This window comes from Scylla paramamosain, chromosome 48, assembly GCF_035594125.1.
Source record: "Scylla paramamosain isolate STU-SP2022 chromosome 48, ASM3559412v1, whole genome shotgun sequence".
In the NCBI taxonomy this organism is placed as follows: Eukaryota; Metazoa; Arthropoda; class Malacostraca; order Decapoda; family Portunidae; genus Scylla; species Scylla paramamosain.
In genome coordinates, this window is record NC_087198.1 from 3,871,952 (window position 1) to 3,897,518 (window position 25,567).

At 40.8% G+C, this 25,567-nt stretch overlaps 1 long non-coding RNA gene across 4 annotated transcripts in view; it reads left to right on the plus strand.

The window, feature by feature from the left end:
* The window catches only part of LOC135095260 (uncharacterized), a 29,748-nt gene that overhangs the window by 2,417 nt on the left and 1,764 nt on the right, over window positions 1-25,567 (plus strand). For all 4 annotated transcript variants that reach the window (XR_010264184.1, XR_010264183.1, XR_010264181.1 and 1 more), the window contains exon 2: window positions 24,591-24,723. This is a non-coding gene — a long non-coding RNA (uncharacterized LOC135095260). The remainder of the gene's footprint in view (window positions 1-24,590; window positions 24,724-25,567) is intronic.

Consider the following 25,567-nt stretch of genomic DNA (forward strand, 5'->3'; position numbering starts at 1 on the left):
TTTGTGGTGTATTTATATCATTAACATTGTGAGTTTATTGATTTATTGTACTGGCCAGGATTACATTGTCAGTATCAATTATCTTATTGTGATATATTTATCAGGTTGATATTAAACATTTGACGGCGCTCAGCCAGGCTACTTTTGTCCTACAGGTATGGTTAGGTGATAATAGGTGAGATTAGGTAATGTTAGGTGAGCTTGGGTGTGGTTAGGTGAGGTTATGAATGATTATTTGAGGATAGTTGAAGTTAGGTGAGGTTAAGTGAGGTTAAGTAATGTTAGGTGAGGTTAGGTGAAATGAGATGATATTAGCTGAAGTTTGAGATAGTAGGTTGAGACTAAGATAATTAGGTATGATTAAGAGAGGTTAAGTAACGTTAGGAGAGGTTAGGTGTAGTTATGTGTCGTGAGGTGATATTAAGTTAGGTTGGATGAGGTTGAGAGATGTTATGTTTAATTGTCATTAGGTGATTTTATTTGAGGTTATATGGGTTTAGGTTATGTCATTTGTGCTTAGGTGTGGTTAGGAAAGGTTGTGTAAGGTTAAGTGAGGTTGGTAGTTGTTAGGTAAGGTTAGGTGTGGTCCGGTGAGGATAGATGAGGTTAGGTGAGTTTAGGTGGTTAGGTATGATTAGAAGAGTTTAGTTGACGTTAGGTATGGTTAGGAGAGGTTAGATGAAGTTAAGTGAAATTAGGTGTGGTTAGGTCACAATACTTGAGGTTAGATGACGTTATGTGAGGTTAGGTGAGGTTAGCTGTGAATAAGTGACGTTTTGTGAGGTTAAGTGGGGTTAAGAGAGGTTAGATGAGCTTAGGTGTTAAAAGGTGAGGTTGGTTGGGGTTAGGGCAAGTTATGGGAGGTTAGGTGAGGTTATGAAAAAATAGGTGGTTAGGTGAGGTTAGGTGTGGTTAGGAGAGGTTTCGTGAGAATAGGCAAGGTGAGGTTAGGTGTGATTAGGTGATGTTAGGAGAGGTTAGGTAATGTTAGATGTTGTTACTTGAAGTTAGGTTAGGTTGGGTTAGGTTAGGAGTGGATAGGTGAGTTAAGGTGAGGTTAGGTTTGGTTATGTGAAGTTAGAAGAATTTAGGAGAGTTTAAGTGAGATTAAATAAGGTTAGGAGACATTATTTGAGGTTAGGTGTGGTCAGATCAGGCTAGGTGAGGTTAGGTGTGATTAGGTGAACTTAGGTAAAGTTAGGTTAGGTTAAGTTAGTTTAGGTTCGGTCAGGTTAAGTGAGGTTTAGGTGAGGTTAGCTGAGGTTAGGTGAGGTTACATAAGTATAGGCAAAGTGTTACATATGGTTAGGTATGGTTAGGAGTGGTTAGGTGAGGTTAGATAAAAATAAGTGAGGTTAGGTGAGGTTATCTGAGGTTATGTGAGGTTAGTTGAGGTCAGGTATGGTTAGGTGAGGTTAGGTGAGGTTAGGTGTAGTTAGGTGTGATTAGTGAGTTTAGGTTTGATTAGGTGAATTTAGGTGATTTAGGTGAAGTTACATTAAGAGAGTTTAGGTGAGTTAGGTATCGTTAGGTTAGGTTAAATTAGGTTAGGTAGGTGAGATAATGTGGGGTTAGGCGAGGTTAGTTGAGGTTAGGTGAGGTTATGTGTGGTCAGGTGTTGTTAGTTAATGTTATATAAGTTTAGGTGAGTATATTTCTGTTAGTGGTGTAGTTAGGTGAGGTTAGGTGTGGTTTGGTGTGGTTAGGAGAGTTTAGGTAATGTTAATTAAGGTCATGTTTCGTTAAAGGAAGTTAGGTTAGGTTATGTGTGGATAGGTCTCGTTAGGTGTGGTTAGGAGAGGTTAGGTAAGGTTAAGTGAGGTTAGGTGAGGTTATGATAGGTTAGGTTATGTTAGGTGTGCTTAGGTGAGGTTAAGTGAGGTTAGGTGTGCGTAACTGACGTTAGGTAAGGGTATGAGAGGTTAGGTGAAGTTGGGTATGCTTAGATGAGTTTAGGTGAGGTTAGTTGAGGTTAAGTGTGCTTAGGTGAAGTTAAATGAGGTTAGATGTGCTTATATGAGGTTAGGTGAGGTTATATGATGTCAGGTGTGGTTAGTTGGAGTTGTTTAGATGAAGTTAGGTGAAGTTAGTTGAAATTATGTGTGGTTAGGTGGGGTTATGGGAAGTTAGGTGTGCTCTTGGGAGGTTAGGTGAAGTTTTGTGTGCTTATGTGTGGTTAGGTGAGGTTATTAAGGGTTAGGTGAGGTTAGATGAGGTTAGATAATGCTTGGTGTAGTTAGGTGTTATTATATTAGGTAAGGAGTGTTATGAGATGTTAAATGATATTAGAGAAGATTAGGTGAGGTTAGATATGTTTAAATGATGGTTAGATGAGGTTATCTGTGGGTAGGTGAATTTAGCTTAGGTTAGTTTAGTTTTAGGTTCGGTAATATTAAGTGAGGTTAGGTGAGATTAGCTGACATTAGATGAGGTTACATTATGTTAGATGACGTTTTGTATGGTTAGTTGATGTTAGGTGTGGTTATTTATGCTTTTGTGTTGTTAAATTAGGTTAGGTGAAGTTAGGTAAGGATAGGTGAGGGTAAGTGAGGACAGTTATGTTATTGAGGTTAGATGTAGTTAGGTGAGGTTAGATGAGATTAGCTTTTGTGAGGTCTCATTAGGTGAAGTTATGTGTGACTAAGTGCGATTAGGTGAGTTTTGTGAGGCGAAGTTAGGTTAGCTGAGGTTTGGAGAGGTTAGGTGTGGTTAGGTGTGGTTAGATGTTATTAGATGAGGTTTGACATGCTTATATGAGATTAGGTGACGTTAGGAGAGGTTAGGTAAGGTTTCGTGAGGTTAGATGTGGTTAGGAGTGGTTAAGAGAGATTAGGTGAGGTTATGTGAGGTTAGGTGTGTTTAGAAGTGTTTATGTGAGGTTGGTTGAGGTCAGGTTGGGTTGAGTGAGGTTAGGTGAAGTTAGGTATAGATATGTGTAGTTAGTTGTGGTTAGGAGAGGTTAGGAGATAATTGGTGAGTTTATGTGAGGTTAGGTGAGTTTAGGTAAAGTTAAGTGAGATAAGAAGAGGTTAGACCAGGTTACTTGAGATGTTAAGAGATGTTAGGTGAGGATAGGTTAGGTAAGGTGAAGCTAGGTTAGGGTAGGTGTTGTTAGCTGAGGTTAGGTGTCCATAAATAAGGTTTTTTGAGTTTAGTTCAGAGTAAGTGTGCTTAGGTGTTGTTAGATGAAGTTAGTTATGCTTAGGTAAAGTTAGGTAAGGTAATATGAGGTTAGGTGGGGTTAGGTTAGTTTAGGTGTGGTTAGGTGAGGTTAAGAAAGGTTTGGTGTGCTAGGAAAAATTGGAAACGGTTTAGGAAGGTTAGGTGTGCTTAGCTGTGGTTAGATGAGGGTAGGTGTGCTAAGATGAAGTTAGGTGAGGTTAAAACAGGTTTTATGAGATTATCTGAGGTTATGTAATGCTATGTGTAGTTAGGTTTTGTTAGGCAAGGTTAGTTGTGGTTAGGTGTGTTTGGTAGTACTTAAGAGAGGTTAGGTTAGGTTAGATGTTTTTAGGTAAGGTTAAGTGAGGTTAAGTGAGGTTAGTTATAGTTAGGTGAGGTTATTTGTCGTTAAGAGAAGTTACATGAGAATAGGAGAGTTCGGTGTGGTTATGTGAGATTACTTGAGCTTAGCTAAGTTTAGGTAAGGTTGTGTAAGGTTAACTGAGGTTAAGTGATGATAGGTGAAGTTAGACAAGGTTAAGTTTCATTAAGAGAAGTTAAGTGAGGTTAAGTATGGTTAGGTTTAGTTAGGTGTGGTTAAGAGAGGTTAGGTGAGGTTATTTGAGCTTAGCTGTTGTTAGTTTAGATTAGGTAAGGTTAGGCCACTTAGGTGAGAATAAGTGCGGTTATGTGAGGTTAAGACAGGTTAGGTGAGGTTAGTTGTGGTTATGTAAGATTAGGTGAGGTTAGGTGAGGTTAGGTGAAGTTAGGTATGCTTATGTTAAGTGAGATTATAGAGGTTATGAGGTGTTAAGTTAGGTTAAATTGGTTGGGTGTGGTTAGGAGAGGTTAGGTGAGGTTAGTTAAGATTAAGTGTGGTTTGATGTGGTTAGGTGAGGTTACATGTGGTTAGGTTTGGTTAAATGAGGGTGGGTTATGCTACGTGATGTTATTTGTGATTATTTGAGGTTATGAGTTAAGGTGAAGGTAGGAGAGACTAGGTGAGGTTAGGTGCAGTTAGTTGTGGTTAGGTGATGTGACGTTAAGTGAGGTTACATATGGTTAGATGAGGTTATATTAAGGTTCGCTGAGGTTAGGTGAGGTTAGGTGTGGTTTTGTGTTTTTAGGTGAGATTAAGTGACGTTAACTGAGATTACAAAAGGCTATGTGGGATTAGGTATGGTTAGGTATGGATAGATGTAGTTGGGAAAGATTAGATGAGGTTAGGTGTGATTAAGTTAGGTTAGGGAATATTAGGTGTTTTTAGGATAGTTTAGGTGAAGTTAAGTGAGGTTAGGTGTGGTAAGTAAAATTAGATAAAAAGTAGGGGAGGTTAAATGAGATAAGGATGGATAGGTGTGGTCATGAGAGTTTAGGAGAGGTTAGTTGTGGTTAGGTGAGGTTAGATGAGTTTTGGTGAGGTTAAGTGATGTTAGGTGAGTTTATGTGGGGTTGGTTGAGTTGGTTGTGTTTAAGTGTGGTTAGATGAGGTTAAGTGTGCTAAGGTTAGTGATGTTAGGTGTTATTAAGTGAGTATATGTGAGGTTAGGTGGGTTTAGGTGAGGTTAGATAAGGTTTTGCATGTTCAGGAGAGTTTAGATTAGGTGTGGTTAGGTGTGGTTATGTGAGGTTAGGTGTATTTAGGTGTGGTGAAGTGAGATTAGTTAATGTTAGGTGAGGTTAGGTGAGATTAGCTGATGTTAGGTCTGCTCAGAGATTTAAGTGAGGTTAGTTGTATTTAGTTGTGCTTGGGTGAGCTTAAGTAATTTTAGGAGAGGTTAGGTGTGCTTAATAAGGTTAAGAAAGGTTTTGCTTGGTTAGGTGAGGTTATGTGAGGTTAGGCGTTGTAAGGTTTAGGTGAGGTAAGGTGATGTTAGGTGTGTTTAGTTTTGCTTAGGAAAGGTTAGGTGAAGTTAGTTTAGGTTAGGTTAGGTTAGGTGAACATATGTGAGTTTAGGTATTGGTAGGTGAGGTTAGGTGTGGTTATTTGTTTTTAGGAAGGTGAAGTTAAATGTTATTAGATGAGGTTAAGTGACGTTAGATGTGGTTAGGTGAGCATATGTGAAGTTAGGTTAGATTAGGTGATATTAGGTGTGTTTAGGAAAGGTTAGCTCAAGTTAGCTATAGTTAGTGAGGATAAGAGATGAAGAGAAGTGTGGTTAAGAGATGTTATGGAAGGTTAGTGAAGTTAATTTAGTTGAATTTAGATTAGGTGAGGTTAGATAAAGTTAGTTGATATTAAGTGAGGTTAGGTGATGTTAGGTATAGTTATGGTTAGGTGAAGTTAGGTAAGGTTAGGTGTGGTTAGATTAGGTTAGAATAGGATATTTTATGGTAGGTGAGCTTATAATATTTCCCTCCTAGATTAGACTTACCTTTAGGATTAATGTTAAGTTTTTTCCCCATCCCCTATGTACATTTTCAGTTTGTCAACTGCCTAAATAATAAACCGTTTATTATTATTATTATTATTATTATTATTATTATTATTATTATTATTATTATTATTATTATTATATGAGATTAGGTGATTTTATGTGAGATTAGGTATAATTAGATAAGGATAGATGAGATTAGGTGAGGTTAAATGAGGTTAGCTGTGGTTAGGTGATGTTAGGTAAGGTTATGAATGATTAGTTGAGGACAGTTGAAGTTAGATGAAGTTATGTAAGGTTAGGTGAGGTTAAATCAGGTAAGGTTAGGTTAGGTGAATTTTAAAGATATTAGGTAAGGTTTTGGGAGGTTAGGTGAGCTTAAAGTGATGTTAGGTCTGGTTAGGTAAGGTTGTGTGATGTTAGATTTTGTAATATGTGTAAAGGTTAGGTGAGGTTAAGTGAGGTCAGGTGAGTTTAGGTGTAGTTAGGTGTTGTTAGATTAGGTTAGGTGTTGGTAGTTGAGGTTAGGTGAGAATAGGTATGGTTAAGTGAGTATAATTAAGGTTAGGTGAGGTAAGTTAAGGTTTGGTGAGGTCATTTCATGTTACATGTGGTTAGGTGAGGTTAGGTAAGGATAAGTGAGGTTATGTGATGTTAACTGTGGTTAAGTGAGGTTAGGTGATGTTAGGTGTGGATAGGTGAGGTTAGGTAACTTTAGGTTAGGTGTGAATAGGTGAGGCTATTTTTTCTTAGGTGTTGTTAACTTTGGTTTGCTGAAGTCAGGTGTTAGTATGGTTAAGTGAGGCTATAAGAGGTTAGTTAATGTAAGGTGAGTTAGGTGAGGTTAGGGAAGGTTAGCTGGGGTTAGGAGAGGTTAGGTGAAGATTGGTGTGGTTAGGCGAAATTAGGTGAGGTTAGATGTGGTTAGATGTCATTAGGTGAGGTTGAGTGTAGTGTGATTAGGTGAGATTAGGAACTTATGTGAAGTGAATTTAAGTTAGGTGAGGCTTGGAGACGATAAACGAGTATAGGTGTGGTTAGGTGAATTTAGCTGACGTTAGTTAATGTTAGTTTATGGTGGGTTTGGTGTGATCAGAGTTTAGGTGACTTAGGTGATGTTAGGTGTGGTTAGGTGAGACATTTCTGCTCAGCTGAGATTAGGTGTTGCTAGAAGAGGTTAGGTAAAGTTATTTGAGATTAGATGTAGTCAAGTGAGGTTATGTAAGGTTAGTTGTCCTTAGGTATGTTTAAGTGATGTTAGGTAAGGTTATTTGTGAGTATGTGTTGTCAGGAGAGGTTATAAAAGCTTAGCTGTGGTTAAGTGAAATTAGCTTAGGTTAGGAAACATAAGGTGATATTAGTTGAGGATAGGTAATGTTAGGTATAGTTTTGGCTAGGTGAAGTTAGGTAAGGTTAGGTGTGGTTAGACTAGGTTAGAATAGGATATTTCATGTTAGGTGAGCTTATATGAGATTAGGTGATTTTATGTGAGGTTAGGTATATTTAGATAAGGATAGATGAGATTAGGTGAGGTTAAGTGAGGTTAGCTGTGGTTAGGTGATGTTAGGTAAGGTTATGAGTGGTTAGTTGAGGACAGTTGAAGTTAGATGAAGTTATGTAAGGTTAGGTGAGGTTAAATCGGGTAAGGTTAAGTTAGGTGAATATTAAAGATATTAGGTAAGGTTGTGGGAGGTTAGGTGAGGTTAAGTGATGTTAGGTCTTTTTCTTTTTTTTTTTTTTCATGTAGGAAGGATACTGTCCAAGGGCAACAAAAATCTAATAAAAAAAAAATGCCCAATGAAATGCCAGTCCCATAAAAGGGTCAAAGCAGTAGTCAAAAATTGGTGGATAAGTGTCTTGAAACCTCCCTCCTGAAGGAATTCAAGTCATAGGAAGGTGGAAATACAGAAGCAGGAAGGGAGTTCCAGAGTTTACCAGAGAAAGGGATGAATGATTGAGAATACTGGTTAACTCTTGCGTTAGAGAGGTGGACAGAATAGGGGTGAGAGAAAGAAGAAAGTCTTGTGCAGCGAGACCACGGAAGGAGGGGAGGCATGCAGTTAGCAAGATCAGAAGAGCAGTTGGCATAAAAATAGCGGTAGAAGACAGCTAGATATGCAACATTGCGGCGGTGAGAGAGGGGGTGAGGACAGTCAGTTAGAGGAGAGGAGTTGATGAGACGAAAGGCTTTTGATTCCACCCTGTCTAGAAGAGCAGTATGAGTGGAACCCCCAGACACATGTGAAGCATACTCCATACATGGACGGATAAGGCCCTTGTACAGAGTTAGCAGCTGGGGGGGTGAGAAAAACTGGCGGAGACGTCTCAGAACACCTAACTTCATAGAAGCTGTTTTAGCTAGAGATGAGATGTGAAGTTTACAGCTCAGATCATAAGTAAAGGACAGACCGAGGATGTTCAGTGTAGAAGAGGTGGACAGTTGAGTGTCAAGAAGAGGGGATAGTTGTCTGGAAGGTTGTGTCGAGTTGATAGATGGAGGAATTGAGTTTTAGAGGCATTGAACAATACCAAGTTTGCTCTGCCCCAATCAGAAATTTTAGAAAGATCAGAAGTCAGGCGTTCTGTGGCTTCCCTGCGTGATATGTTTACCTCCTGAAGGGTTGGACGTCTATGAAAAGACGTGGAAAAGTGCAGGGTGGTATCATCAGCATAGGAGTGGATAGGACAAGAAGTTTGGTTTAGAAAATCATTAATAAATAATAAGAAGAGAGTGGGTGACAGGACAGAACCCTGAGGAACACCACTGTTAATAGATTTAGGAGAAGAACAGTGACCGTCTACCACAGCAGCAATAGAATGGTCAGAAAGGAAACTTGAGATAAAGTTTTAGAGAGAAGGATAGAAACCGTAAGAGGGTAATTTGGAAATCAAAGCTTTGTGCCAGACTCTATCAAAGGCTTTTGATATGTCCAAGGCAACAGCAAAAGTTTCACCAAAGTCTCTAAAAGAAGATCACCAAGACTCAGTAAGGAAAGCCAGAAGATCACCAGTAGAGCGGTGATCAAGATCAGATAGAAGGTTGTGAAGTGATAGATGTTTAAGAATCTTCCTGTTGAGGATAGATTCAAAAACTTTAGATAAGCAGGAAATTAAAGCAATAGGACGATAGTTTGAGGGATTAGAGCGGTCACCCTTTTTAGGAAGAGATTGAATGTAGGCAAACTTCCAGCAAGAAGGAAAGGTAGATGTTGACAGACAGAGCTGAAAGAGTTTGACTAGGCAAGGTGCAAGCACGGAGGCACAGTTTCGGAGAACAATAGGAGGGACCCCATCAGGTCCATAAGCCTTCCGAGGGTTTAGACCAGCGTGGGCATGGAAAACATCATTACGAAGAATTTTAATACGTGGCATGAAGTAGTCAGAGGGTGGAGGAGAGGGAGGAACAAGCCCAGAATCGTCCAAGGTAGAGTTTTTAGCAAAGGTTTGAGCAAAGAGTTCAGTGTTAGATGTGATAGCAGTGGTGCCATCTGGTTGAAGTAGAGGAGGAAAAGAAGAAGAAGCAAAGTTATTGGAGATATTTTTGGCTAGATGCCAGAAATCACGAGAGGAGTTAGATCTTGAAAGGTTTTGACATTTTCTGTTAATGAAGGAGTTTTTGGCTAGTTGGAGAACAGATTTCGCATGGTTCCGGGCAGAAATATAAAGTGCAAGAGATTCTGGTGAAGGAAGGCTTAAGTACCTTTTGTGGGCCACCTCTCTATTATGTATAGCACGAGAACAAGCTGTGTTAAACCAAGGTTTCGAAGGTTTAGGACGAGAAAAAGAGTGAGGAATGTACGCCTCCATGCCAGACACTATCACCTCTGTTATGCGCTCAGCACACAAAGACGGGTCTCTGACATGGAAGCAGTAGTCATTCCAAGGAAAATCAGCAAAATACCTCCTCAGGTCCCCCCAACTAGCAGAGGCAAAACGCCAGAGGCACCTTCGCATAGGGGTATCCTGAGGAGGGATTGGAGTGATAGGACAAGATAAAGATATGAGATTGTGATCGGAAGAGCCCAACAGAGAAGAAAGGGTGACAGCATAAGCAGAAGGATTAGAGGTCAGGAAAAGGTCAAGAATGTTGGGCGTATCTCCAAGACAGTCAGAAATACGAGTAGGGTATTGCACCAATTGCTCTAAGTCATGGAGGATAGCAAAGTTGTAGGCTAGTTCACCAGGATGGTCAGTGAAGGGAGAGGAAAGCCAAAGCTGGTGGTGAACATTGAAGTCTCCAAGAATGGAGATCTCTGCAAAAGGGAAGAGGGTCAGAATGTGCTCCACTTTAGAAGTTAAGTAGTCAAAGAATTTCTTATAGTCAGAGGAGTTAGGAGAGAGGTATACAGCACAGATAAATTTAGTATGAGAATGACTCTGTAGTCGTAGCCAGATGGTGGAAAACTCGGAAGATTCAAGAGCGTGGGCACGAGAGCAGGTTAAGTCATTGCGCACATAAACGCAGCATCCAGCTTTGGATCGAAAATGAGGATAGAGAAAGTAGGAGGGAACAGAAAAGGTGCTACTGTCAGTTGCCTCAGACACCTGAGTTTCAGTGAGGAAAAGAAGATGAGGTTTAGAAGAGGAGAGGTGGTGTTCTACAGATTGAAAATTAGATCTTAGACCGCGAATGTTGCAGAAGTTAATGAAGAAAAAGTTGAAGGGGGTGTCAAGACACTTAGGGTCGTCGACAGAAAGGCAGTCCGACCTGGAGACATTTATGGTCCCCTCCCCTGATGGGGACTCCGAGGCTGGTGTAGGAGTCGCCATGATTTTAAAATTTTTGAGTGAAGGGTGTGTGTGTTATTAGGTGCTTGTAGTTTTGTGTGGAGGAAGAGAGTTGTCTTTAGAGGGCAGGCTGTGACTGCCCCCTTGTGTTGTGAGACATTAAGGGAAACGTTCAGTGAGGTCACAGCTGGGTTTAGTGATAAGTTCACAGCACCCCCTGAACAGTGCTTTAGACCTCACTGGGAGTAATTATCGTTTCGTCAGGTGTCTACTGTGGCTAGGTGAGGATAGGTGTGTTTCTGTGTGGTTTGGTGTGATCAGAGTTTAGGTGACTTAGGTGATGTTAGGTGTGGTTAGGTGAGACATTTCTGCTTAGGTGAGATTTGGTATTGTTAGAAGAGGTTGGGTAAAGTTATTTGAGGTTAGATGTAGTCAAGTGAGGTTATGTAAGGTTAGTTGTCCTTAGGTATGTTTAAGTGATGTTAGGTAAGGTTATTTGTGAGTATGTGTTGTCAGGGGAGGTTATATAAGCTTAGCTGTGGTTAAGTGAGATTAGCTTAGGTTAGGAAACATAAGGTGATGTCAGATGAGGTTAAGTGAGGCTAGGTGAGGTTAGGTGTGGAAAGGTGTGGTTAGGTGAGGTTATTTGAAGGTCAGTGAGGTTAGGTGATCTTACTTGAGGTTACATTAGGTTAGATGTGATAATGTGAGGTTAGATGAGGTTAGGTGTGCTTATGTTAGTTTAGGTGATGTTAGGTGAGGTTAGTTGAGGTTAGGTGTGCTAAAGTGTGGTTTGGTGAGGTTAGGTGATATGAGGTGTGCTTAAGTGAGATAGTTTAGATGTAAGTGAGTTAGTTAGTTAGCAGTAAGTGAGTTAGTTGATATTCGGTGAGGATCGGTGTATTTAGGCAAGGTTAAGTGATGTTAGTTTCCTTAAGGAAGGTTAGGGAAAGCTAGATGAGGTTTGGTGTCATTAAGAAAGGTTACATAAGACTATTTGAGGTTATGTGTTTTTTTTTTTTTTTATGTAGGAAGGATACTGGCCAAGGGCAACAAAAATCTAATAAAAAAAAATGCCCACTGAAATGCCAGTCCCTTAAAAGGGTCAAAGCAGTGGTCAAAAATTGGTGGATAAGTGTCTTGAAACCTCCCTCTTGAAGGAATTCAAGTCATAGGAAGGTGGAAATACAGAAGCAGGCAAGGAGTTCCAGAGTTTACCAGAAAAAGGGATGAATGATTGAGAATACTGGTTAACTCTTGTGTTAGAGAGGTGGACAGAATAGGGATGAGAGAAAGAAGAAAGTCTTGTGCAGCGAGGCCGTAGAAAGAGGGGAGGCATGCAGTTAGCAAGATCAGAAGAGCAGTTGGCATGAAAATAGCGGTAGAAGACAGCTAGATATGCAACATTGCGGCGGTGAGAGAGGGGCTGAAGACAGTCAGTTAGAGGAGAGGAGTTGATGAGACGAAAAGCTTTTGATTCCACCCTGTCTAGAAGAGCAGTATGAGTGGAACCCCCCCAGACATGTGAAGCATACTCCATACATGGACGGATAAGGCCCTTGTACAGAGTTAGCAGCTGGGGGGGGTGAGAAAAACTGGCAGAGACGTCTCAGAACACCTAACTTCATAGAAGCTGTTTTAGCTAGAGATGAGATGTGAAGTTTCCAGTTCAGATTATAAGTAAAGGACAGACCGAGGATGTTCAGTGTAGAAGACGGGGACAGTTGAGTGTCATTGAAGAAGAGGGGATAGTTGTCTGGAAGATTGTGTCGAGTTGATAGATGGAGGAATTGAGTTTTTGAGGCATTGAACAATACCAAGTTTGCCCTGCCCCAATCAGAAATTTTAGAAAGATCAGAAGTCAGGCGTTCTGAGGCTTCCCTGCGTGATATGTTTACCTCCTGAAGGGTTGGATGTCTATGAAAAGACGTGGAAAAGTGCAGGGTGGTATCATGAGCATAGGAGTGGATAGGACAAGAAGTTTGATTTAGAAGATCATTAATGAATAATAAGAAGAGAGTGGGTGACAGGACAGAACCCTGAGGAACACCACTGTTAATAGATTTAGGAGAAGAACAGTGACCGTCTACCACAGCAGCAATAGAACGGTCAGAAAGGAAACTTGAGATGAAGTTACAGAGAGAAGAATAGAAACCGTAGGAGGGTAGTTTGGAAATCAAAGCTTTGTTCCAGACTCTATCAAAAGCTTTTGATATGTCCAAGGCAACAGCAAAAGTTTCACCAAAGTCTCTAAAAGAGGATGACCAAGACTCAGTAAGGAAAGCCAGAAGATCACCAGTAGAGCGGCCTTGACGGAACCCATACTGGCGATCAGATAGAAAGTTGTGAAGTGATAGATGTTTAAGAATCTTCCTGTTGAGGATAGATTAAAAAACTTTAGATAAGCAGGAAATTAAAGCAATAGGACGGTAGTTTGAGGGATTAGAGCGGTCACCCTTTTTAGGAACAGGTTGAATGTAGGCAAACTTCCAGCAAGAAGGAAAGGTAGATGCTGACAGACAGAGCTGAAAGAGTTTGACTAGACAAGGTGCAAGCACGGAGGCACAGTTTCGGAGAACAATAGGAGGGACCCCATCAGGTCCATAAGCCTTCCGAGGGTTTAGGCCAGCGAGGGCATGGAAGACATCATTACGAAGAATTTTAATACGTGGCACGAAGTAGTCAGAGGGTGGAGGAGAGGGAGGAACAAGCCCAGAATCGTCCAAGGTAGAGTTTTTAGCAAAGGTTTGAGCAAAGAGTTCAGCTTTAGAAATAGATGTCATAGCAGTGGTGCCATCTGGTTGAAGTAGAGGAGGGAAAGAAGAAGAAGCAAAGTTATTGGAGATATTTTTGGCTAGATGCCAGAAATCACGAGGGGAGTTAGATCTTGAAAGGTTTTGACATTTTCTGTTAATGAAGGAGTTTTTGGCTAGTTGGAGAACAGACTTGGCATGTTTCCGGGCAGAAATATAAAGTGCATGAGATTCTGGTGAAGGAAGGCTTAAGTACCTTTTGTGGGCCACCTCTCTATCATGTATAGCACGAGAACAAGCTGTGTTAAACCAAGGTTTAGAAGGTTTAGGACGAGAAAAAGAGTGAGGAATGTACGCCTCCATGCCAGACACTATCACCTCGGTTATGCGCTCAGCACACAAAGACGGGTCTCTGACACGAAAGCAGTAGTCATTCCAAGGAAAATCAGCAAAATACCTCCTCAGGTCCCTCCAACTAGCAGAGGCAAAACGCCAGAGGCACCTTCGCTTAGGGGGATCCTGAGGAGGGATTGGAGTGATAGGACAAGATAAAGATATGAGATTGTGATCGGAGGAGCCCAAAGGAGAAGAAAGGGTGACAGCATAAGCAGAAGGATTAGAGGTCAGGAAGAGGTCAAGAATGTTGGGCGTATCTCCAAGACGGTCAGGAATACGAGTAGGGTGTTGCACCAATTGCTCTAGGTCATGGAGGATAGCAAAGTTGTAGGCTAGTTCACCAGGATGGTCAGTGAAGGGAGAGGAAAGCCAAAGCTGGTGGTGAACATTGAAGTCTCCAAGAATGGAGATCTCTGCAAAAGGGAAGAGGGTCAGAATGTGCTCCACTTTGGAAGTTAGGTAGTCAAAGAATTTCTTATAGTCAGAGGAGTTAGGAGAGAGGTATACAGCACAAATAAATTTAGTATGAGAGTGACTCTGTAGTCGTAGCCAGATGGTGGAAAACTCGGAAGATTCAAGAGCGTGGGCACGAGAGCAGGTTAAGTCATTGCGCACGTAAACGCAGCATCCAGCTTTGGATCGAAAATGAGGATAGAGAAAGTAGGAAGGAACAGAAAAGGGGCTACTGTCAGTTGCCTCAGACACCTGAGTTTCAGTGAGGAAAAGAAGATGAGGTTTAGAAGAGGAGAGGTGGTGTTCTACAGATTGAAAATTAGATCTTAGACCGCGAATGTTGCAGAAGTTAATGAAGAAAAAGTTGAGGGGGGTGTCAAGACACTTAGGGTCGTCGACGGAAAGGCAGTCCGACCTGGGGACATTTATGGTCCCCTCCCCAGATGGGGACTCCGAGGCTGGTGTAGGAGTCGCCATGATTTTAAAATTTTTGGAGTGAAGGGTGTGTGTGTTATTAGGTGCTTGTAGTTTTGTGTGGAGGAAGAGAGTTGTCTTTAGAGGGCAGGCTGTGACTACCCCCTTGTGTTGTGAGACACAAAGGGAAACGTTCAGTGAGGTCACAGCTGGGTTTAATGATAAGTTCACAGCACCCCCTGAACAGTGCTTTAGACCTCACTGGGAGTAATTATCGTTTCGGCAGGTGTCTAGGTGATGCTAGGTGTGGCTGTTTGAGGAAAGTTTTTTTTTTAGTTGTGGTTAGCAAAGGTTAGATGAGATTATGTGAGGTTACATAATCTTTTTTGTTTTGGTGAGATTAGGTGTCAATATATAAGGATAGTTGAGGTGAGGTGGAGGTTAAATTAGGTTAGGTGAGGTTAGCTGAGTTTAGTTGATTTTAGGTGAGGTTAGGTGATGTTAGGTATGCTAAAGTGAGGTTAGGTGACGTTAAGTATGGTCAGGTGTTGATAGGTCAAGTTATATAATGTTAGGTAAAGTTAGGTGAGGGAAAGTAAGGTTTTGTGAGGCTATGTCATGTTAAATGTCGTTAAATGGGATTAGGTGTAGATAGGCGAGGTTAGACGAGGTTATCTGAAGTTAGGCGATGTTATGGGAGGTAAGGTATTTTTAGGGGACGTTAAGTGAGGTCAGGTGTGGTTATTTGTGATTAGATGAGGTTAGATGAGTTTAGGTGTCATTAGGTGAAGTTAAGGACTTAGGTGATGTCAGGTTAAGTTAAGTGAGGTTAGTATATTTTATATGAGGTTAAATGTGGTTACATGACGTTAGTCGAGGTTATTTGTGTCTAGTTGATGTTAGGTGTGCTTAGGTTGAAATTGGGTGATGTTAAGTGAGGTTAGAAGAGGTTAGGTGAGGTTAGGTGTGGTTAGCTATGTATAAGAGAGGTTAAGTGGGGTTATAGGAGGTTAGGTGTGGTTAGGTGTGGTTAGTTGATGTTAGGTGTGGTTTGGAGTAGTTAGCTGAGGTTAGGTGAGGTTACACGTGGTTAGGAGATGTTGGGTGAGGTTAGGTGATGTTAGGTGAGCTTAGGAGTTCTTATGTTGGGTTAAGTGAGGTTAGTTGTGTTTAGGTGAGGTTAGGTGAGGTTCAGTGTGGTTAGGTAAGTTTATGTGACATTATGTATGTTTAGTTGGTGATAGGTAAAGTTAGGTGAGGTTCAGTGTGGTTAGGTGAGGTTAGGTGACCTTATGTATGGCTAGTTGATGATGGGTGAGGTTAGGTGTTGTTAGATAAGGTTAGGTGAGTAAGTTAGTTAAGTAAGGTTAAGTAAAGGTTGAATGAGGATAGCTGTGGTGAGGTAAGTTTTGGTGGTGTTGGGTATAGTTAGGTGAGGTTTTCTGGGGTTTAAGTGAGGTTAGGTATGGTTATGGTAGGTTACATTAGTTTAGGTGAGGTTATGTGAAGTTAGGTGAGGTTAGGTATGGTTAGGTAAGGTTAGTTGAGGTTATGTGAGGTTAGATGTGATTAAATGAAGTTAGTTATGGATATGTGAGGTTAGGAGAAGGTATGTGAGGTTAGGTGAGGTTGTGTGAGGTTAGGTGTGATCAGGTGAGGATATGTTAGATTAGGTAAGGTTAGGTGATGTTCCATGTCCTTAGGTGAGGTTAAGTGAGATTATGAGTGGTTAGTTGTGGATTGTTGAAGTTAGATGAGGTTAGGTATGGTTAGGTCAAGTTAAGTGAGGTTAAGTAAGGGAAGGTGAGGTTAAGTGAGGTTAGATGATATTACCTGATGTTAGGATAGGTAAGGTGAGGGTATGTCATGTTATGTCAAGTTACTTAGGTTAGAAGAGGTTAGGTGAGGTTAAGTGTAGTTTTCGTGATATTAGATGATGTTAGGTGTGGTTAGTAAGGTTAGGTAAAGTTAGGTGAATTAGGTGATGTTACATGAGGTTAGGAGAGGGTAAGAAAGGTTAGGTTAGGTTAGGTGTTGTTAAGTGAGGTTAGAGTTATGTGAATTTAGGTGAAGTTAGGTGAAATAAGATGTGCTTAAGTGAGATTTGGTGAGGTTAGGAGAGGCTAGGTAAGGTTAGGTGAGATTAGATGTGGTTAAGAGAGGTTAGGTGAGGTTAGGTGAGGTTAAGTGTATTTAGGTGTTGTTAGTTGAGAATATGTGTGTTTAGTTAAGATTAGGTGAGGTTACAATCGTCATGTAGTTAGGTGAAGATAGGTGAAGTTAAAAGATATAAGGGAAAGTTAGGAGAGGTTATGTGAGGTCAGATGTGGTTAGGAGAGTTTAGGTGAAGTTAGGTAAGTTTAGTTGAGGTTAGGTGAGATTAAGTGTGATTAATTGAAGTTAGGTGAGGTTAGGTGTGGTTAGGTGTTGTTAACTGAGATTAGGTGAGGTTAGGTAAAGTTAAATGAGGCTAGGAGAGGTTAGGTGTGGTTATCTGTGATTAAATGTGGTTAAGTTTGGTTATGTGAGAATTGTTAAGGAGGTAAACATTTCACGCAGGGAAGCCATAGAACGCTTGACTTCTGATCTTTCTAAAATTTCTGATTGGGGCAGAGCAATCTTGGTATTGTTCAATGCCTCAAAAACTCAATTCCTCCATCCATCAACTCGACACAACCTTCCAGACAACTATCTCCTCTTCTTCAATGACACTCAACTGTCCCCGTCTTCTACACTGAACATCCGCGGTCTGTCCTTTACTTATAATCTGAACTGGAAACTTCACATCTCATCTCTAACTAAAACAGCTTCTATGAAGTTAGGCATTCTGAGACGTCTCCGCCAGTTTTTCTCACCTCCCCCAGCGGCTAACTCTGTACAAGGGTCTTATCCGTCCATGTATTGAGTATGCTTCACATGTCTGGGGGGGTTACACTCATACTGCTCTTCTAGACAGGCTGGAATCAAAAGTTTTTTGTCTCATCGCCTCCTCTCCTCTAACTGACTGTCTTCAGCCTCTCTCTCACAGCCACAATGTTGCATATCTAGTTGTCTTCTACCGCTATTTTCATGCTAACTGCTCTTCTGATCACGCTAACTGCATGCCTCCCCTTCTCCCGCGACCACGCTGCACAAGACTTTCTTCTTTCTCTCACCCCTATTCTGTCCACCTCTCTAACGCAAGAGTTAACCAGTATTCTCAATCATTCATCCCTTTCCCTGGTAAACTCTGGAACTCCTTGCCTGCTTCTGTATTTCCACCTTCCTATGACTTGAATTCCTTCAAGAGGGAGGTTTCAAGACACTTTTTCATCAATTTTTGACTACTGCTTTGACCCTTTTATGGGACTGGCATTTCAGTGGGCATTTTTTTTATTGATTTTTGTTGCCCTTGGCCAGTGTCCTTCCTACATAAAAAAAAAAAAAAAATGTGGAATTAACTAATGTTATGTGACTTAGGTGAGGTTAGTGGAGGTTAGGTGTTCTTAGGAGAGGTTAAGTAAGGTTAGGAGACGTTTGGTTAGGTTATATGAGGTTATGTGTGGTTAAGTGTGGTTAGGAGAGGCTAGGTGAAGTTTGAGAATGTTATTTATGGTTAGTTATTGTTAGTTGATGTTGGGTAATGTTAGGTGTGATTAGGTGTTGTTAAGAGAGGTTAGGTGAGATTAGGTGTGAAGTTAGCTGAGGTTAAGGGATGGTAGGTAATGGTAATTGAAGTTGGGTTAGGTTACGTGTCGTGAGGTTAAAAAATATTATCTGAGGTTAGGAGACGTTAGGAGAGGTTAGGTTAGGCTAATTGAGGTTAGGTGTGGATTGGTGTTTTTTAGGTAAGGTTAGGGTATGTTCAGTAGGTTTGGTTATGTGAGGTTAGGTTACTGGTGCCTCACCTGACTCAAGTGGTTTCCAAAAGACAGAAATGAATGGCTCACTTATAACCTCTTTGCATTTCTTAAGTACTCTAGAACACATTTCACCTGGTTCTGGTGTATTGAACTTTTTTTTTTATCCAATCTATCTCCTGTTCCACTATCTCTTTAGTTAAGGTAATATATGTCAGCTTCTTATTCTCATCTGCTCTAAATATCTGTTCACTATTTGGCATATCCTGTATGTTTTCCTGGTTAAAGACAGTTAAGAAATACTCATTCCAAATTTTACTAATCTCCCCCTCAGAACTAACCACCTCGCCATCTGCTGCCTTTAATGGACTTATAGTATCCTTATTCATCGTCCTGTATACCTGATAAAATCTCTTGGAGTCTGTTTCCGCCAGGAGGCTATCTTTAATTCATATTTGCCCTTAGCTTTCCTCATTAACCTCTTGACTGTTTTACGTTAGGTTAGGTTACGTGAGGTATGGTGAGGTTAAGTATGGATAGGTGTGGTTAGGTTTGGGTAGAAGTTACGTGAGGTTAGGTTGGGTTATGTTCGGTTAGGTGAGGTTTGTTGTGGAGGTTAGGTGAGGTGAGTCTATGTGTAGTTAGGAGACATTAGGTGAGGTTGGATGAGGTTAGGTTTGGTTAGGTGTGATTAGGCGATGTTAGGAGAATTATGTGTGTTTAGGTGAGGTTAAGTGAGGTCAGGTGTAATTATGTGAGGTTACATGAGGTTTTGTTATGTTATGAGAGGTTAGGTGAAGTTCGTGAGGTTATGTAAGGTGAATTTACTTCAGGTTATGTAGATTAGGTGATTGTTAGAGGTTAGTTAGGTTGTTGTTGGAAGAAGTTTTGAAAAGCTAGGTGACGTTAGGTGAGGTTCGGTGATGTTATGTGAGGTTAGGTATTGTTAGGTGAGATTAGGTGAGGTTGGGTGAGGTTAGGTGTGGTTAGGTGAGGTTATGTAAGATTATTGTGGTTAGTTGAAGATAGTTGAAGTTAGTTGAGGTTAGGTTAGGTTAAGTGAGGTTAGATAAGGTTAAGTAATGTTAGGTGACATTTGTTGAAGTTAGGGGAGGTTAGGTGAGGTTCAGAGTGCAGACATTCCTCCTCCAGTCACTTGCACCAGTCCATCCATGTACTTCTGTCTTGGTCTTCCTTGTGGTCTCTTGCCTTCTATTTTACCAGTTAGAGATAGATGTTCCAGTCCCTCTCTTCTCATAACATGGCCCAGGAAGTGCATCTGTCTACTCCTAACCGTACTCATCAACTCTCTTCCAACACCCATCCCTTGCAGCACTTCTTCATTTGTTCTTTCTGTCCAAGATATCTTAAGCATCCTCCTCCAGAACCACATCTCAGCTGCTTGCAGTCTTTTGTTCATCTGCCTTTCTCATTGTCCAGGACTCACAGCCATACAACAAAACCGACCATATAAAACATTTCACAAACCTTTTACTTAAGAACATAAGAACATAAGAAATAAGGGAAGCTGCAAGAAGCGACCAGGCTTACACGTGGCAGTCCCTGTATGGAACACACCTACCTGTTTCCATCTGTTATCCCCATCCATAAACTTGTCTAATATTCTCTTAAAGCTCTCTAGTGTCCTAGCACTAACTACATGATTACTGAGTCCGTTCCACTCATCTACCACTCTATTTGCGAACCAATTTTTTCCTATCTCCTTCCTAAACCTAATTTTTTTAAGCTTGAACCCGTTATTTTTTGTTCTACCCTGGTTGCTGATCCTAAGAATTTTGCTTACATCTCCCTTGTTATAACCCTTATACCACTTAAAGACTTCTATCAGGTCCCCTCTTAACCTACGTCTCTCTAGAGAATGTAAATTTAATAGCTTCAACCTCGCCTCGCAAGGAATACTCCTCATCCCCTGTATCCTTTTAGTCATTCTCCTCTGTACTGATTCTAATAGACCTATATCTTTCCTGTAATGTGGGGACCAGAACTGCACAGCGTAGTCTAGATGAGGTCTGACCAGTGCCAAGTATAACTTTAATATTACTTCTACTTTTAACACTCCTAAAAATGAATCCTAGTTCTCTATTTGCCTTGTTTCTGGCTTCTATGCATTGTTTTCCTAGACGGAGTTAAGAGCTAACTATAACTCCTAAATCTTTCTCGTACCCTGTACCTACCAGAGTTTGGTTGTTTAATGTGTACCTATTGTGTGGGTTTCCTCTACCTACGCTAAACACTTTGCATTTATTGATATTAAATTGCATTTGCCATCTATCCGTCCATTCATTCATTCTATCTAAGTCTGCCTGCAAGGCGATGGCATCCGATTCTGACCTAATTAATCTACTTATCTTTGTGTCATCCGCGAATTTACTAACATCACTACTAATTCCACTATCCAAGTCATTGATATATATTTGAAATAACAATGGCCCTAATACTGATCCCTGTGGCACCCCACTAATTACATGACCCCACTCGGATTTCGAGCCGTTTATTACCACTTTCTGTCGCCTGTCGCTAAACCATGACCCTATCCAGCCTAACACCTTCTCATCTATCCCGTGTGCCCTAACCTTTCTCAAGAGCCTTTGATGGGGTACCTTGTCGAATGCTTTACTAAAGTCCAGATATAAGATATCATAGCTATCACCATTATCTACTGCCTCGTACACCTTACTGTAAAAACTTAACAAGTTTGTCAGGTAAGACATCCCCTTCGTGAAGCCATGCTGTGACTGATTTATCAAGTTATGTTTGTTTGAATGTTTCCTAATGTTCCTCGCTATTATTGACTGTAACATTTTACCTACAACTGAAGTTAAGCTGACAGGTCTATAATTAGACGCTAAAGTTTTATCTCCTTTCTTAAAGATGGGTACTACATTAGCCTGCCTCCACATTACTGCTATCTCACCCGACTCCAGTGATTTCCTAAAGACAGAAACTAACGGGTCACTAATATTGTTACCTTACGTCTCCTCATGGACTTTGCCAGAAGAAGAAAGAAAAAAATTTGTTACTTTTTTTCGATTTTAGGAAAGCGTATGATTTAGTGCCAAGACATATATTAATAAGAATTCTAATGCGCCTTGGGTGTGGAATGGTGATGCTGACTGTCGTCTGTGCCATGTACAGTATGACAGAGAGTATCATTGGCACCGCTATGTTCGTGGCCACAATCGAGGTCCGCCAGGGCTCTCCCACATCCTGTCTGTTATTTATTATATATGTAAATGATCTTATTAAGCTTATTAAGGATAACTGTAATGATGATGGCTTCTTGAAATGGTTACACATAATTATTGTAATGGATGACACTGTTTTATTGTCAACTACCAGAGAAAGAATGATTCAAAAACTGTCTCTTATGAATAAGTTTTGTGATGATTACGGAATGGAAGTCAATGAGGCAAAAACATTTTTTTTTTTTTGTGATAAATGGCACGATCGAGGACAAAGAAATCGTACGCATAGGTGACCTGAAGGTGGAGCCGTGCAGCCAGTACATGTACTGGCTGCACCCTTCACTGCTGATGGGTCCGTGTCGTCGTCAGTGAAGGCCCACGCCACTGCTAAAATGGCTCATGTCACGAAATTTATATCGTTCCTAAAGAAAAATAATGATATTCCATTCCATGTCAAAAAACGAGTGTTTGAAGCCTGTGTAATGTCAGCTATACTGTATGGGTGTGAGTCCTGGCTGAACGCTGACTTGAGACCGGTGATGAAATTATATAATTGGTCATTAAAATATTTATTGGGAGTACGATTATCTACATGAAATGATGTATGTTATACCGAGTCTGGTTGTCCCCCATTGCCCGCTTTAGTAAAGAGTAGACAGAGAAACTTCTTTGGTAAGATGTGGAACGAGAGGTCGTCAATGGATGATGATCCCTTGGTTCTCTCTGTAAAAACTGTTATGGAAAGTCAATATAGGATACGTAATTACGTCAGTGATTTGTTGTATGCCAACACTGACGACATATGTGAGGGAGTTAATGAGCTGAGAGCAAATCTCCTTAATTCAACCTCTTCCAGACGAATTGTATATAAAGATATAAACCCTAGTTTGTCAGTTCACTCTGTGTATAGTACGAAATGTAATGTCAGTGAGCACCATCGTGTTGCCTTCACTCGGTTCCGGGTGTCGGCACATTCGCTGGCAATTGAAGTTGGAAGGTGAAACAGAAATGGTAAAGGAAGATTGCCAGTAGAGGACAGGACATGTGTGTGTGGTCAGATACAAACAGAGGTACATGTAGTTCAATATTGTACATTAACACAACAATTAAGAGACACCTACAATTTTTCCGCTGTTGCTGAGGTGTTCTCAGATAAGTATAGTGATGCTCTGATATGTGAGATAATTTATAAGATCTTGATAGTAAATCAATAGCTTTTTTGTGTGTAAATAATACTTTTTATGTAGTTAATTAGGGGATGTTTAATTGTGATTTAACTAATTTTAATATTTTTTTTTCTTGTGTGTATTGATGCGTGTGTAATTAAGTTTTGGATTACTCTTACTTGAGATTTACCTTTTTAGAATAGTTTTTATTTACAACTTTTTTTTTTATATTAGGTTAGTTTGATTAAGTTTTAAGTTAATGTTTTTGAATGTTATTCCCTTTTATTTTGTTTAGTACGCTTGTAAATTGTTACAGTTTATTTGAAGTCTATTTTGAAGATTATTTTTTTTACAGGATATTTTTTTTTTTTGCAGTTTTCTCAGTTGAAAAGTAGTGTTTTATTGATTTTTTACGTAAATAATTTAGTTCCTTTTCTTTCTTCTTTCGGTTAACTGCTAGCAGCGATGCATTACAGCGATGTATTATTATTGAAATATGAAGTTTATGGGCATATATGAGGAATTATTTGTCATTTTTTTATGAACCAGTCGTATGTTATTAAGTGTAAATTTATAAGGGATGTTGATGGTCAATAAACAATAATAATAATGATATGTGGATACAAGAGCTAGATACAGATTAGGAGATATAGAAACAGACTGGGTAAAGAGTCAGAGGGGGTGTTAGGCAAGGCTGTTTTTTATCACTAACCATTTTTAGCTTGTACACAGAAGAGTTAGCACCCAGAATGAGAAGAATGAATGTGGGGAGTGAGTGTGGGGAATGTTAAGATGTGTGTGCTTTTTTGTCCAGATGATGTAGTGGTTATGACTGAATCGGCAGATGAGCCTCAAAGTTTGTTTGTTGTTGTAGATGGGTATGGAAGGGACTTTGGTGTGAGATTTAGCAGTGAGAGAAGCAAGGACATGATTGTGAATAAGTTAGAGGATGAGAGAAATTAAGTTTGGAGACCGACAGGGAATGAGCTGCAACAGACAGATGAATACAAGTAGCTGGGTATGTGGATGAGTCCGAATGGCTGTGTGAAGGTAAATAATGAAAAGATGAGCATTCTGGACGGGTGGATGGGTCGTCTAGGAAGTGCAGCAAGGATGAGAGTGAGTAAAAATGACGCGCTACGAGAAGTTAGGAAGAGCGTGACTGTTCCGAGCATTGTGTATGTTATGGATGTGATTGTGTGGAATGAGAATGTACTGATAAATTTAAAAGTAAGACAGAGTACAGTAGCAAGAATGGCACTGAATGCACCAAGGTATGCTGCGGTAGAGGCTTTGAGAGGGGAAAATTGGAAGGAATACTTTTAGAGAGTCATGCAAAAGCAGCCTTGAGGTACAAAGGTAGATTAGAGCGAATGGATGATGCCAGACTAGTGAGAAAAGGTGTTTCTGTGGAATGTTAGGAACACCAGGTGGGGGAAAAAGTGTGTTAAGATGTTAGTAAAGAGTAGCATGGAAACTAGCTGGGCTTTTCAGCGGTTTGAAGGGAGGCATGTAGAGATTGACTGGAGTATGATTGTCAGAAATGAGAAGGCTTAGTATGGGATGTAAGAAAGCGGAAAAGTGAGACAGAGTAGTGAAGTATGTGGGATTGAGTGAAATGAAGAGTAAGATGGAACAAAAGAGTGCTTAGGAGTGGTATAGAGAGAAAGAGGCCACAATGTATGAAAAGTGGTATGAGGGAAGCCTGAGTGGGGATCATCTCTTCCGAGCGAGGGCGCAGTGTATGGTTGTGAACGTAAGGAGTTACAGATGGTCTGAGTCCCATAGCAACGTGTGCCATGGGAGAGGATGTGACAGTGGAGAAGATGGTGCTGAACTGTGTAAAGTATGCCACAGACAGATATGAGATGATACAAGTGGTGCTGAGGGAAATGGGGCATACCAGAGTGGAGAAGACAAGAAGGGAATGGATGGTGTTGCTGCTGGGACTGTGTGGGAGACAATGAAAGGATGATTGAGGCTGTGGAAGAGTTCCTGGAGAACAAGTAACGCTCTAGATATGGAAACCAGTGTTGTGATTGATGCTGTATGACTCTACATGCCATTTTCTGTTTGTCGTTCATTGTTTTCCCCACAGGAGTGCCGATGTAAAGGACTGGCTTGTGAGAAATCCTGAGCCTCCTGTAAGATCAAGACCAAGATCAAGATAGGGCCTTCCGTAGGTCCGCTTTCTGAAGCACAGTGTCAACATGTCTCCTCTAATTTAAAAAGTAAGCTCTGTGTGGCGTACTTCCTAAAAGTGCACAAAGGACTTTTCTTCTCTTTTAGGGTCCCTTCCATTTCTTCATTGCCATGATACACTGGCAGCACTGCCAGAGTCCATCTCTGTCTAAGCACCTCCTCCCTTGCCACCACCACGCTGGTTCAACTGTGGCTCCCACAACTGCCCTTCTAAAAAGTGTGCCTCTGTGTCGCTCACATCTACAACACTTGACGCTGAACCTTTCCATCGCCTCTTCATTCTACACAAGCTAGTACTGTGCAGCCTTTCTGCACCGCACCTCCGCTACGTTCACTAGGCTGTGCTTCAAGTGAGACGGGCTTTTAAGGAGGTTTTGACTCTTCTAGTGACAGATTAACTTTTTTTTTTTACGTTATTTACAGGAAAAACACCAAAAAAAAACCCCAGCCAATCGCTAACAGAGTTGGTGAGGGCAGAGGCTTTCACAATACTGGCACTGTCATTGCTTCAACTGACTGTCTACTGCCCCAGTCATATTCTCCTCTGCTGTCTTCCTCACCATCTTGCTGCCTCACCTATGCCATTCTTCGTCAAGTCTAGTTTCTCCTTTCTTTTGCACCGTTCCTTATCTTTCCTGCAAGGCAAATTTCCGTCAACACTAAGTGTCTTTTTTAACCCAGCTCTGCTATCCTGCGGTGCTTCTATCACTTATGTACTTAATACACAGAGGGGTCACTCAAACATTGCTACAGCGTAAATCCCTTTGCTCCTCCTCTCACAAAATTTTGCGTTTGACTAATTTCATTATGTTGTTATTCATCAGCCACCTAAACAAGCGGTGCAACCATTACATTTGTCACTCCCATGGCTTT